The sequence below is a fragment of the Drosophila subpulchrella genome, chromosome 2L (assembly GCF_014743375.2).
Source record: "Drosophila subpulchrella strain 33 F10 #4 breed RU33 chromosome 2L, RU_Dsub_v1.1 Primary Assembly, whole genome shotgun sequence".
Classification (NCBI taxonomy): Eukaryota; Metazoa; Arthropoda; class Insecta; order Diptera; family Drosophilidae; genus Drosophila; species Drosophila subpulchrella.
In genome coordinates, this window is record NC_050610.1 from 8,348,873 (window position 1) to 8,359,887 (window position 11,015).

An 11,015-nucleotide genomic window follows, 5' to 3' on the forward strand; every position below is an offset into this window, starting at 1 on the left:
ATAATGTTTATCAAACAATTTGAACCCATATTAAGAAATATTTTTTATAAATTTATTTGAATAAATATTTTAACTATAGTCAATAGTAAAATACTGTATGGTCGATAATGATTTTTCTAAGGATATGAAAATTCCATTAAATATATAAGTTAACTGGTGTTTTATTCTTGGCAAACTCTTATTGAATTTAATTGATTTAAGGTATATGATTTAAGATTTAACCCCTGTCGCTGGGGTCTCTTGACACCTGACTGCCTTTCTGTCTGGCCTTTAAAGACTGATTAAGCAGCCTCCTTGTGTTTTTGTTGCTGTGGCAAGGACACACGACCGAGTGCCACTTCTGCTGAACATCAAAGGGTTAACAACAAAAGTGAAACTGGTGCAGTGTCGCCATCCTCTCGCTATCCTCCTCTCACTCACGTCATTGTTGTCCTGTCAAGGACTCCAATTATTGCAATTTCGTTCTTTTGTTGCTGTTGTTGTTTGCCTTTGAAATATGCTAATTTATATACTCGAGGCGGCGAAAAACAAAGGCCGAGGCAATTGATTCACGTCTGCTTCCTTAGTTAGTTCAAGGGGTTAAGTGGGGTTAGTGGGGGTTTTTGGAGGACAGCAGCAGCAGCAGAAGCATCGCAAAATATGGGTCGTTTAGGCGGGCGGCTTTTCTTTTATTTTCATTTGGATCGTGTGTGTGTGCATGTGAACTTAACCCTCTTTGACTTTTCACTCGCTACTTGTTACACTTCAAAGGGATTTTCTGGGCGAGCTGAAGAAACACTTGTTGCCAGCAGTTTTTGAATGCAATATGTTCTGCTTATTTAAAGGAAAAAGAGGGGAAATATCTAAGCAAATGCAGTTCTGAGCAATTAATGATTGATCAACAAATAACCGTCTAACGGGGTTGCAATAGATCTTGGTGATCATAAATTGCCTGTCAAATTAAATATAATATTGCCAATTACGGAAACACGTCAGTATCAAATGAGGTAATTTATTGATTGAGAGCAATCAATTAGTTGGCATGGTTAATAAATCAATTTATCAATTTAATAAATAGATATGTTGTTAAAGGTTGGGTATTGAGTAAAGTTAAAGGCTGGGAAACAAATTATTATAATTATAATTATTATTATACAATTTACTAGAAAGTGATTTCCAAGTTAAAAATTGAATAAATAATCAAAACCTCATTCTGATATTTAAAAAAAAATGTTATATGACATGCGGTATGACGTTTAGGAGCAACGATTTATAGGCAGAAAATAATTCTTTAGTTACAAAGATATATATAAAAGGTATAAAAATAATTATATTGGATCAAAATTAGTTTAATTTATTATTTATGATACCATGTGGACCCCACTAAATTTATTAAGACCTTTTCTTCAAAAATTAGTTTATTTATATTAATATTATTTCTATAAACTTCATTCTAATAAAAGATGAAAATTAATTTGATTTATGATTCATGATAGTGTGTGAACCATCTCTTAATTTATGAAATCCTTTTCTACAAAAAATTTATTATGATATTATTATTTTAATCTCCCTATTTATGAGTAACACCTACTTTTAATAACACTTGGTGTCTCTACAATGGAAATTTCTTTCCGTCTTTTTGCGCACAATGTTAAGGCTTAAGCTCATTAAATTAATGTTTAATAATTATAAATAATTTAATTTATCAAATCCTTTTCCACAATTATTTTATGATACTATTATTATTTTAGTCTCCCTAATATGAGTAACTCCAATTTTTAGTAACTCTTGGTGTCTCTTCAATGGAAATTCCATTCTGTCCACTTGTGCACAATGTTAATGTTAAAGCTCATTAAAAATTATCCGTTAACAGCTTCGAGCATTGCATCTCTTATTCAGCTAAGCAACCCCGTCCATTTGGCAGGCACTCAAACCGCAAAAAAGAAACCACAGAGACCAAAAAAAAAAAAAAACGGAGACAAACAACGGCAGCGGGCATTTGACCATCACATCTACCGCATACAATTGTCATGAATCACCATCACCTGGCGGTGGCTTCAACTGCTTTTGGCCCGGGCTCAGCCATTTCAGCCGGAGGAGAGGAACATCCATCAATGTGCCGTTGACATTTGCTTGGACCGCTGACAAGAATTGTCACAATAAACAATACAACCACGACGACAACAAGAACAATGTTGGCAATGAGGAGGACACGTGACGTGATCAGGAGCAGCAGCAGGAGCAGGATTTGGAATTGGATTCGGAATCAGCCTGATGATTAGTTCGGTAAGTGGCAGCTTTTTTCGGATGAGGGCGCATAAATTACCGAAAGGATTAACCAACCAACCAACCAGCCAGCCAGCCAGACTCAGACTCAGACTGAGACAGCTGAGGGACAGAGGGTAGAATCATTGTTTTTCCCGGTGTTCAGTGAACTGTATGGGATTCCACCGGAACGAGGAATCCAAAAACAAGGGGGTTTGACGCTCAGACGCCGAAGGGTCAGGGTAAGCATCATGTTAAAATTACAATCAGATCAATTTCACAGATATTAACATGAGTATTTGGGCCAGGGCAAGTGTTGATGGGATACCACTGCCAGCGAGGGGTGGCTTTCTTATTGAATTTTCTAAAGGGGAAACATTTCTAATGAGTACATGCAAATTAGGGAGTGGGCATGGTTGCGGATGAAATTACTTAGAATTTTAAACAATGAGTTATTTTGTAATTGAAACACATTACAGTAAAAATAATGTATTTAATTTGATTTTTTTTTAATATCTAAATCATATTAATAATAAATCAATATCATCATTAGACTTCTGACTTTATGTACAATTGTTTTCTTAAAATAGAGTGTCCCCGGATTTCACACAGTTATAAACATTTTTATAAAACTAAAAATTAATTGAAGGATAATTTTATTTCTGTTTTGTAAAAAAAATAATCAGGGTTCTCTGAAAATAGGATTTGTAAGATGACTTAAAATAGTTCAAAGGCTAATAATAAACAACATTGAATGTAGAATATTTTTTTTGACTATAAATAGAAAATTGTAAGTATTTTTTTTAAATTTAAATTTAAAGGATTTATTTGTCTCTCTTGAACCACACAAAAACATCACTATTAGGATATTTATAAGCCCACCTTCTGATGCCTTAATAAGGCCAATCCCCTGAAAAATCATTGATATTTTCTATTGATTGAATAGCTTGGCTGTAGTAGTGCCCAAAGTTCAACACAATTTGCGCTCATTAAAAAGGAAAAATCCATGAAAAATTCATCATAATGACGTAGCCCAGGGTTACCGAAAATCGAGCCACCATAATTTAGTTAATTTTCGGTTGGACTTTATTTTTTTTTTGCTGCCTGCCATTGAGGTCGATTTTTTCGTTTAATTAACTCGAAACGATGGCGCGTTCATAAATCCTGACAAAAATCTGACAAAATGACGCAAATTTTCGCGTCGAAGAAATATCTCTTCGGCGGAGTAAGAAATAAAAATAAAAATTAAGCGAAAATTAATCGAAGTAATTTCGAGAGCAGCTTCTGCGGCTTCTTCGGCTGCAACCCCTGCCTGCCGCAAAATCGGGCGACATTGCGAACATAACTTGTGGAATTCTTGGGGCCAAAGTGGCACAAGGTAAAAAGGGTTGGGGGCCGGGGCTTGGGGGTTTGGGGTCTCGAGTCTGGGTCTTTCGTATGGGAAAAATTCCGCTGGCCTCCAATCAGTGCACACACAGTTTGCATTGCCCTGACATGAAAAAGAAATCAGTGCAGGGCTCACTCGCCCTTTCCCTTCCTCGGGTTCTCTTTTTTTATTTTTATTTTTTATTCACAATTTTCGGTTGCAGATGTGTGGGAAAATTTTTCAATTTTAATTGCACGTTGCACGTTGTCGTCCCAAAATTTAAACAGTCGATATCCGAGGGCCCACCTACAAATCTGGCCCGCCTGTAAGGGTTAAGCGATCCCGGGGGTTGGGTTGGCTGTTATTTTCAGGGGGGAACTCACAAAGTTCGTATAGCTCGCGTCTGCATACCAGGAGCGCCTTTCTATGAAAATTCCTGCCAGCATCTCGTCGCAGCCGCGACTGGCATCCCAGCAATGTTTTGGCTCTCAACTATGCAAGCGGAGCTTCCGAAGTCTGTACCGCCCTGGACCCCCTTTTCCTGGGCAAACCCCCCTTTTTCCCGGGGTACCGCCCCTGTCTCAGTGCGCGGTCATGTCAAGTTTAGCAACCACGAGATGCTGGGGAGTTGGCGGGAAGGCGTAGCTTTGCGAAAATTACAATTAAAAATTGTTTCAAGTGGTTTACAAACCACAGCACGCACACAACTCCGCAACGAGCTGGTGTAAGCAGTCCTCAGATGACCAGGGATGGATCGAAATCTTATAAATAAAAGTTTTTGGTAAGGAAATTGCTCTACAATATGAAAGGGTTTTCGTTTTTTTTAAGGTTTTCAAAATATCAAAGTGGCACTGAAGAAAAGTTAAGGTGTCCTATTTGCTTCGAAATAGATATATTTAGATATCTTTACTCATAATGTTGAGAAATACCATTTTTTTTATTAAAAAAGTTGCCTATCTTAAACCGAAAAAAAACATTTTAAAAAACGAAACATTATTTTCATTGAAGGTATTAGCTATTTCCATTTGAGATCAGATTTTGAGGACTTTCAGAACATACTGTTTTAAGAAAGTAGATTACAGATGTGTACCCTACTATATATTTTTTGCAATTTATTTTACATTAATCTAATATATTTTTGGTTTACTTCATAACCATAATATCCTTATTTACTCTTACAATCGATCCCAAGTCTCAGTCAAAGTTTTACTGCATCCCTTTTGGAACGAAGGTGGTTAGCCAGACCTGGACTGTCCAGCGCTCATTCACATCATCGTCGGCGTTGTGGTCATCATCATCATCAAAATGAAAGTTCAAGTGCATGGCACTCCACTCGTTGGCTCCAGCGGCCATCTTGGCTCTTTAGTGACTGCCAGCCAACCAGAAGAAGTGCCGGACGAATGGAATGGAGACGGATGGAGATGATATAGGGGGCACCTACGGGCAGATGATGAGGGATCGGAGTGGACAGCCGGCCAAAGACTCCATTGTTGCTGTGCTTTATGACACTGATGTGGCGCTGAACGTCGACTGCATTCGTCATCCAACAAGTTGCAGCAACAGTTGGTCAAAAACCGAATGGGAGAAAAAAAAGGCCGGAGGCTATGGAATTTGCAGATGCATTCTCATTGGAGGCTGCAGGGAAGAAACCTAAAAACATTTGGCCGTCGCTGCCTGTGACTTTGATTTGCTGCCTGTCATTTGGCCGGCTTTCGGTCTCTCTGTGCTGCACTGCCATCCTGGCAACTTCATTTTGTTTGCCGGCTGGCGAACGGAGTGCATCCAATCCACATCCAACCCCCTAGTTTCCACTGCGCATGTCTGCGGTTCCCCGACAAAATGAACGCCCTGTGTGGGTGGAGCCAAAATCGGAATGAACTTTGGCCGGAGCTTTGTGAGCTTTGCGATTTGGGGATTCACCCGGCAGAGCTTTAAGCTTGGGGCACAGGATGCCACACAGCGTTGCCAGATGGTATCATAAATCACCGTATACCCAGTTGGGATCCAAGGATTTCTTGGCTTCTTGTTGTACCCAGTAATAATAATAATAAAGGTAAAGAGTTATTGGCATGTGGATTTGAATACCATTATTAATATATCATTTTTTAGATTCATTAAACACTCATGTTGTTACTTACCTTTAATAATTACATTCTTTTATAAAAATTATCCTTTTATTGAAAGGTTTTTGTTTGCTTTCTGGCTCATTTACTTACGAAATTATCAGGTATCTCTTCGTCGAATTGCCCATAACCATGTGTTCTTTTCTTATTCCTTTTATTAAGCATCGAGCACGCGCACAGCTTATGAAAATTATGAAAGATTTACATTAATAATTCTTACAAAAGCCACACATAAATAGCCGACTGGCAATCTACAGAGATCCTTAGCCCCCAACTGCATTCCCCTGCTCCACGATTCCCACCACTGAGGAGAAGCAAGAAAAAAAGTAAAACACAATAACCATTTTTATTAAGCGACAATCAGCGCGCGCTGCGCGAAGTCCAGCTCAGAGTATCCCCAACTCCAGTTTGAAGTCCAGTCCCCAAACTCCTCATCCTCCAGTTCCATCTTTAAACTCCCTGCTCCAGGGTCCAGTTTGCACACTGACAAATTAAAGACAATATTAACCGCTCAATATTAGATGGTTGATTGGGTCTGTTGTGGGTTTCAATTTTTAAAATTCGATAATAGATTTTTGTAAAGACTTTTTATATGATTAGAGGTTTAGAGGTCCCATTATCTATTTTTTGATACTCAACTTATTTTGAATGGTTTATTATTTGAAATATTTGAATTAATTGTTATATTCTTTAATGTTCTACTAAAGTAATCATAAATATCTATAATATATTAATATAGAACCTTATACTACTTCCATTATTAGCTAATAAGCATATTTAAATACAATACATGAAATGTTAAAATATTTTTCTCCGTGCACTGAGTAAGTTGTTGAAGTCGGGGTCCAGCTTGAGCTCCACTTCCAGATCGGGACTCTGGTCTGGGGACTGCCCGCTGCGCATGCGTGCGGGGCTCTTGCATGCAAATGGAATCACTTTATTAAACAGCTTACATAATTCATGTGCTGCACATTTAATTTAAGGTCATCAGGCCCGGGCAATGGGCAGGCCGCATCATGGGGTCCGCACATCCCGGGCATAATGAAAAAGACTGTGTAATAATTTTTAAATGTTTGTAAAAATAGGTGTAGACAAGTTGAAATTTATTATGGCGACGTCGAGGGAAACGTGGGCAGGAGTTTAGCGGAGGAGGGAGCGGTGGGAATGAAGAGCGGACGGAAGTATTTTGGGTTAGTTGTTATTGGCCGCGGCGGTGTAATTAATTTTATTATAGGTTTTTAATGAATTTAAGTTTGAGTAAGGGGTAAAAGGAAATATTAAGTAAATTATAGTACCAGATCAGTTATAGGAATAAACTTAATTAATGTAACGAAAGAATTGGTACTCATTTCGAGTTTAGTCTAAATTTAAGGGTTTCCGTTATTTTTAGGTAAAATTCGGAGGAATGTCATTTTATTTTGTTCTTGCTTGGATATAAACATTTTTCTAACCTCTGAAAATGAGTTTATAAAATCTTACAAAATTTTTTAAAAATATTATGAATGTTATGAAATATAATTTGAAACCGACTATATCAACTTCGAGTCAATTTAACATTTACAGATTAAATAAAAATCCGTATAACCTCTTATCAATATTATGACCAAAAACAAAGTCATATAAAAAAAAATTGTTTTTTCGAAGGCATAACTTTTGAATTGCATCGATGTAAATCAAAAGAGAGAGACAGGAACTGAAAAAAAAGAAAGACGGGCAGAGACCCACCTGGCTTGACTACCCACCATGACTGCATTAAAAATCAACTTAATTTCACTGCCCATGGGGTCAGTTTTATGGAAACACAAAAACCAAGATCAACACAAACACGGCAACCGGCAACAGGCAACCAGCAACCAGCAACATTCAACATGCAGCAGCAGCAGCAACAGCAGCAACAATAACCGAGAGCAACGATGAAAAAATGATGAAGACCTCCAAAGTGGCAAAACACGAAATGGCAACAAAAATCATATTTTCACAGGCGCTTGGCGTTTGCGCAGAACTTCGCACTTGATCGGCCGATGGGATGTGGGGGAATACGGGCATGGATCTCCGCTGAGAGACCCCAAAACATACGCAATTATGTGTTTTTTATTAACTCTGAGATCTCGGGCCTTCGGGAGGCGAATTCAGACCGAGTTCGAGTCTGAGTCCATCGCCATTAGGGGGGTCCACTCGTACGGTCCACACACGCACTCTCTATATAATTTTAACACATGCTGCGTTTTGGGCCTTTCGCTTCTCAGCCCGGGTCTTTCTTCTGGTCCTCCCTTTCCTTTTCCCCCTTTTTTTTTGGCACTGCAACATTTCCCTCTTGGCTTCAAGGCTTAATAACTTTATTTAGCTTAGATGGAGATGAAGATGGAGTTGAAGATGGCGATCGTGAGCCGTGTGTGGCTATGGCCCAACAGTTGGGGCACGAACGGATCGAGATCTGGCTTTCGGTTTGGTATTAATTAGCGCGGTAGTCCTTTGTGGCCAGAGCCAAGAACCCGGGCACAATAACCCACAACAAAAGTTGGACAAAAGGCTCAGCTTTGGTGTTGCATTATTTAGACATCAGGAGTTTGATTGATGATTCCCCGGCCATATGAGTTGTGTGACCCGGGTGTTAATGCTTAACTAATAGCATTCAAGAAAAGTAATAACACTAAAATTGATTGCAAAATTGTAATGGGAGAAGAACAATTTAAATGCCGACAGAGTTTCTTAAATTATAATCACACATTTTATTACATTCTTAAAGCTGAGCCTTTAATGGGCATTCTATAGTTTTAAAAGCCTTTTCTTTACGGAAATGCAATTTTGGAAAGGTTGCAATGTATTCTAAATACTATAGCCCTAAAAGAGAAAAATGTAATTATTTAAATTCCTGTCATCGAAGACTATAAAAAACGTTCCTATTGTATTACATCTTAGATTATTAGATTTTAATTTAATGTTAAAAACATTTTATTAGTTGTTTTATTAAAAATATATTATTTATTATTATTTACACCAGAGGGTTTTGACCCGATCTTTCATTCATTAATTCAAAAATATAGTTTATTGATCTCCAAGCAAATATTCCAAATTCAGATGCGTTTATCGGCATTTCCCCTCTTAAAACCTTATTTCCAACCTTATCCCTTCACTCATTTTTCACATTACAAGTCAAATTAGCAGGGCGCAAAACCACAAAAAATCCTGCGCCACATGGAACAATTAAACAATTCATTTATCTTAATTTGTCTGCAATTTCTTTGGATCACCTTGGGTCCCATCGCAGCTGCCCTGCTGCCATGGGTCGGAAAAAATTTGAAATTAATTGCCGCCAGCGACTTTCGTTTCGTTTCGGTTCCGCCGCCTGCCATTTCTGCTGTGTCATAATCTTCACACCCGAAAAAGGATTCACGATCGCAGACAGATCGTCCGGGGTGATGATCTTTTTCTGCATCTCTACCTCCCTTGTGTGCCCCTCTTGGAGGTTGTAATCTTTAAATAATTTAAGCCAATTCGCCGTAAACCGTTAAGGGTCGGAGCAGACCAGTCCCAGTCCCAGTTCCAGTCCAGGGCGTTGCCCATCCATCTGCGATCTTCCCGATCCGATCTGTGTTAATATTTGCTCACGATCATCGGCTTTTAAGGATCTTCAGCGGCATCGAAGGAAGTGGGGAAAAACCCTAATTACCACATTAAGGTGTCAAAATGATGAGCATCATCTGCTTTGTCTGGCGTTTCTTTGCCGGCAACAATGTGGCAAATTTAATGAATATGTCAAGTAGTCAGCGCTCCAGAGTGTCCAGTGATAAATCTGCCTTAACGTCTTAGAACGCTGGGAACCCAGGGCCCACAATTGACAGCAGCACAGAGAGTCAGTGGAGGATCATGGATATTATGAAGGAATCTGTGGAGAAGTCCAGGGTTTTGCTTATGGAGCGTGTCCGATCACCAGATGGCCACATTTTGTCTTTTTGCCTGAGAAATTTCTGAAGGAAGCCTGTAAACTTGTGGTAGGCTTTTGTGGTTTTAAATGATGTAAGGCATTGCGCCATTTTTGGGAAAGTGACCCTAGGAGTTCAGGAAAAAAAATAAACAAAGCACTAGATTTAATCATACGAAAAACAGGACACCTAATTTATACTTTCCAATTAATTAAACAAATAAAACATTTTTCATATAGCTCTTGAAAATATCACAAGTACCTTTTTTTTAATTGAATAGTTTCTAAAATATTTTAAGCAATGAAATAATTTCCTTAAATCTTGAGTTTGAGTCAAGATTTAAGATTTAAGATTTTGTTTTAAAATATTTAAGAATCATAATAAAAACTTCCATTAGTTTTCTAATAAAAACGTTTAATAATCTTAAAGTCCTCAATTCCCAGCACCAATACTTTTCTAAAATTTTCCTTTTAAGACTGGCATTACCTTTTCTATTTTCCAAGACCAGCATATCCCAATTCATAGCCACTTCCAAAGTCAAAGTCAGGGATTGACCAACCCAAAGAATATTTTGTGGACGATCGACCCTTTTTGCGTTAGCCTTTTTCCCTTCCCTTTTTTTGCCACATTCTTTTACGCTTGCCTTCTTCTTTTCCGCTTCTTCGGGTTGTGTTTTGAGCCTTCTCGGGCTGTAGGTCTCGGTGCCTCTCTGGACCCAGGTTGAGGTTCAGGTTGCAGGTTCTCCAGGTTCCAGGTTCTCCAGGTCCATCGGTCGGTCGGTCGGTCGTTCGTTCCATTTTAATAACATTAATTAAGGTGTTGCCTTCGTTGGTGTTCTTCACGCCTTTCCTTACAAATTACGCAGGAATTTCATGTTTCAGGTTTTGTTTCTGTAGTTTTTCGTTGCTGTTTGCTGTTGTTGCTGTTATTTGGATCCCGGACAGGCGTTCAAGCGGTCTTAATAGTTGTTCTCCTTTATTGTTGTAGCGCCCCGTCTGCCGTTGTTTGTTGTTGCTTCTCCTTTTGAGAGAACTGCCGGCCAAGAACTGCAATTTGGCTAAAATGGTTCCTGCAGCTTGATCATCGAGGATCGATATGTACACCTCCGAATTAAGCCATTAGTTGGTGTGTCTATATAGGCACATTAATATATTCCCTATACATCAGATTGATATGCGGCGCCATTTTAAGCGCCACTTAAAAGAAAATTAACCGCTTTTAGAGAAATTATTTACTGGGAGAGAAAATAATTTACAAATAATGTTAGCAATTGAATACGATAGGAGCACCAACATTAAAAAGTATTATTAAAATAAATAATTTTTAAATAAATGTATATCACAACAAACAATATTTTAA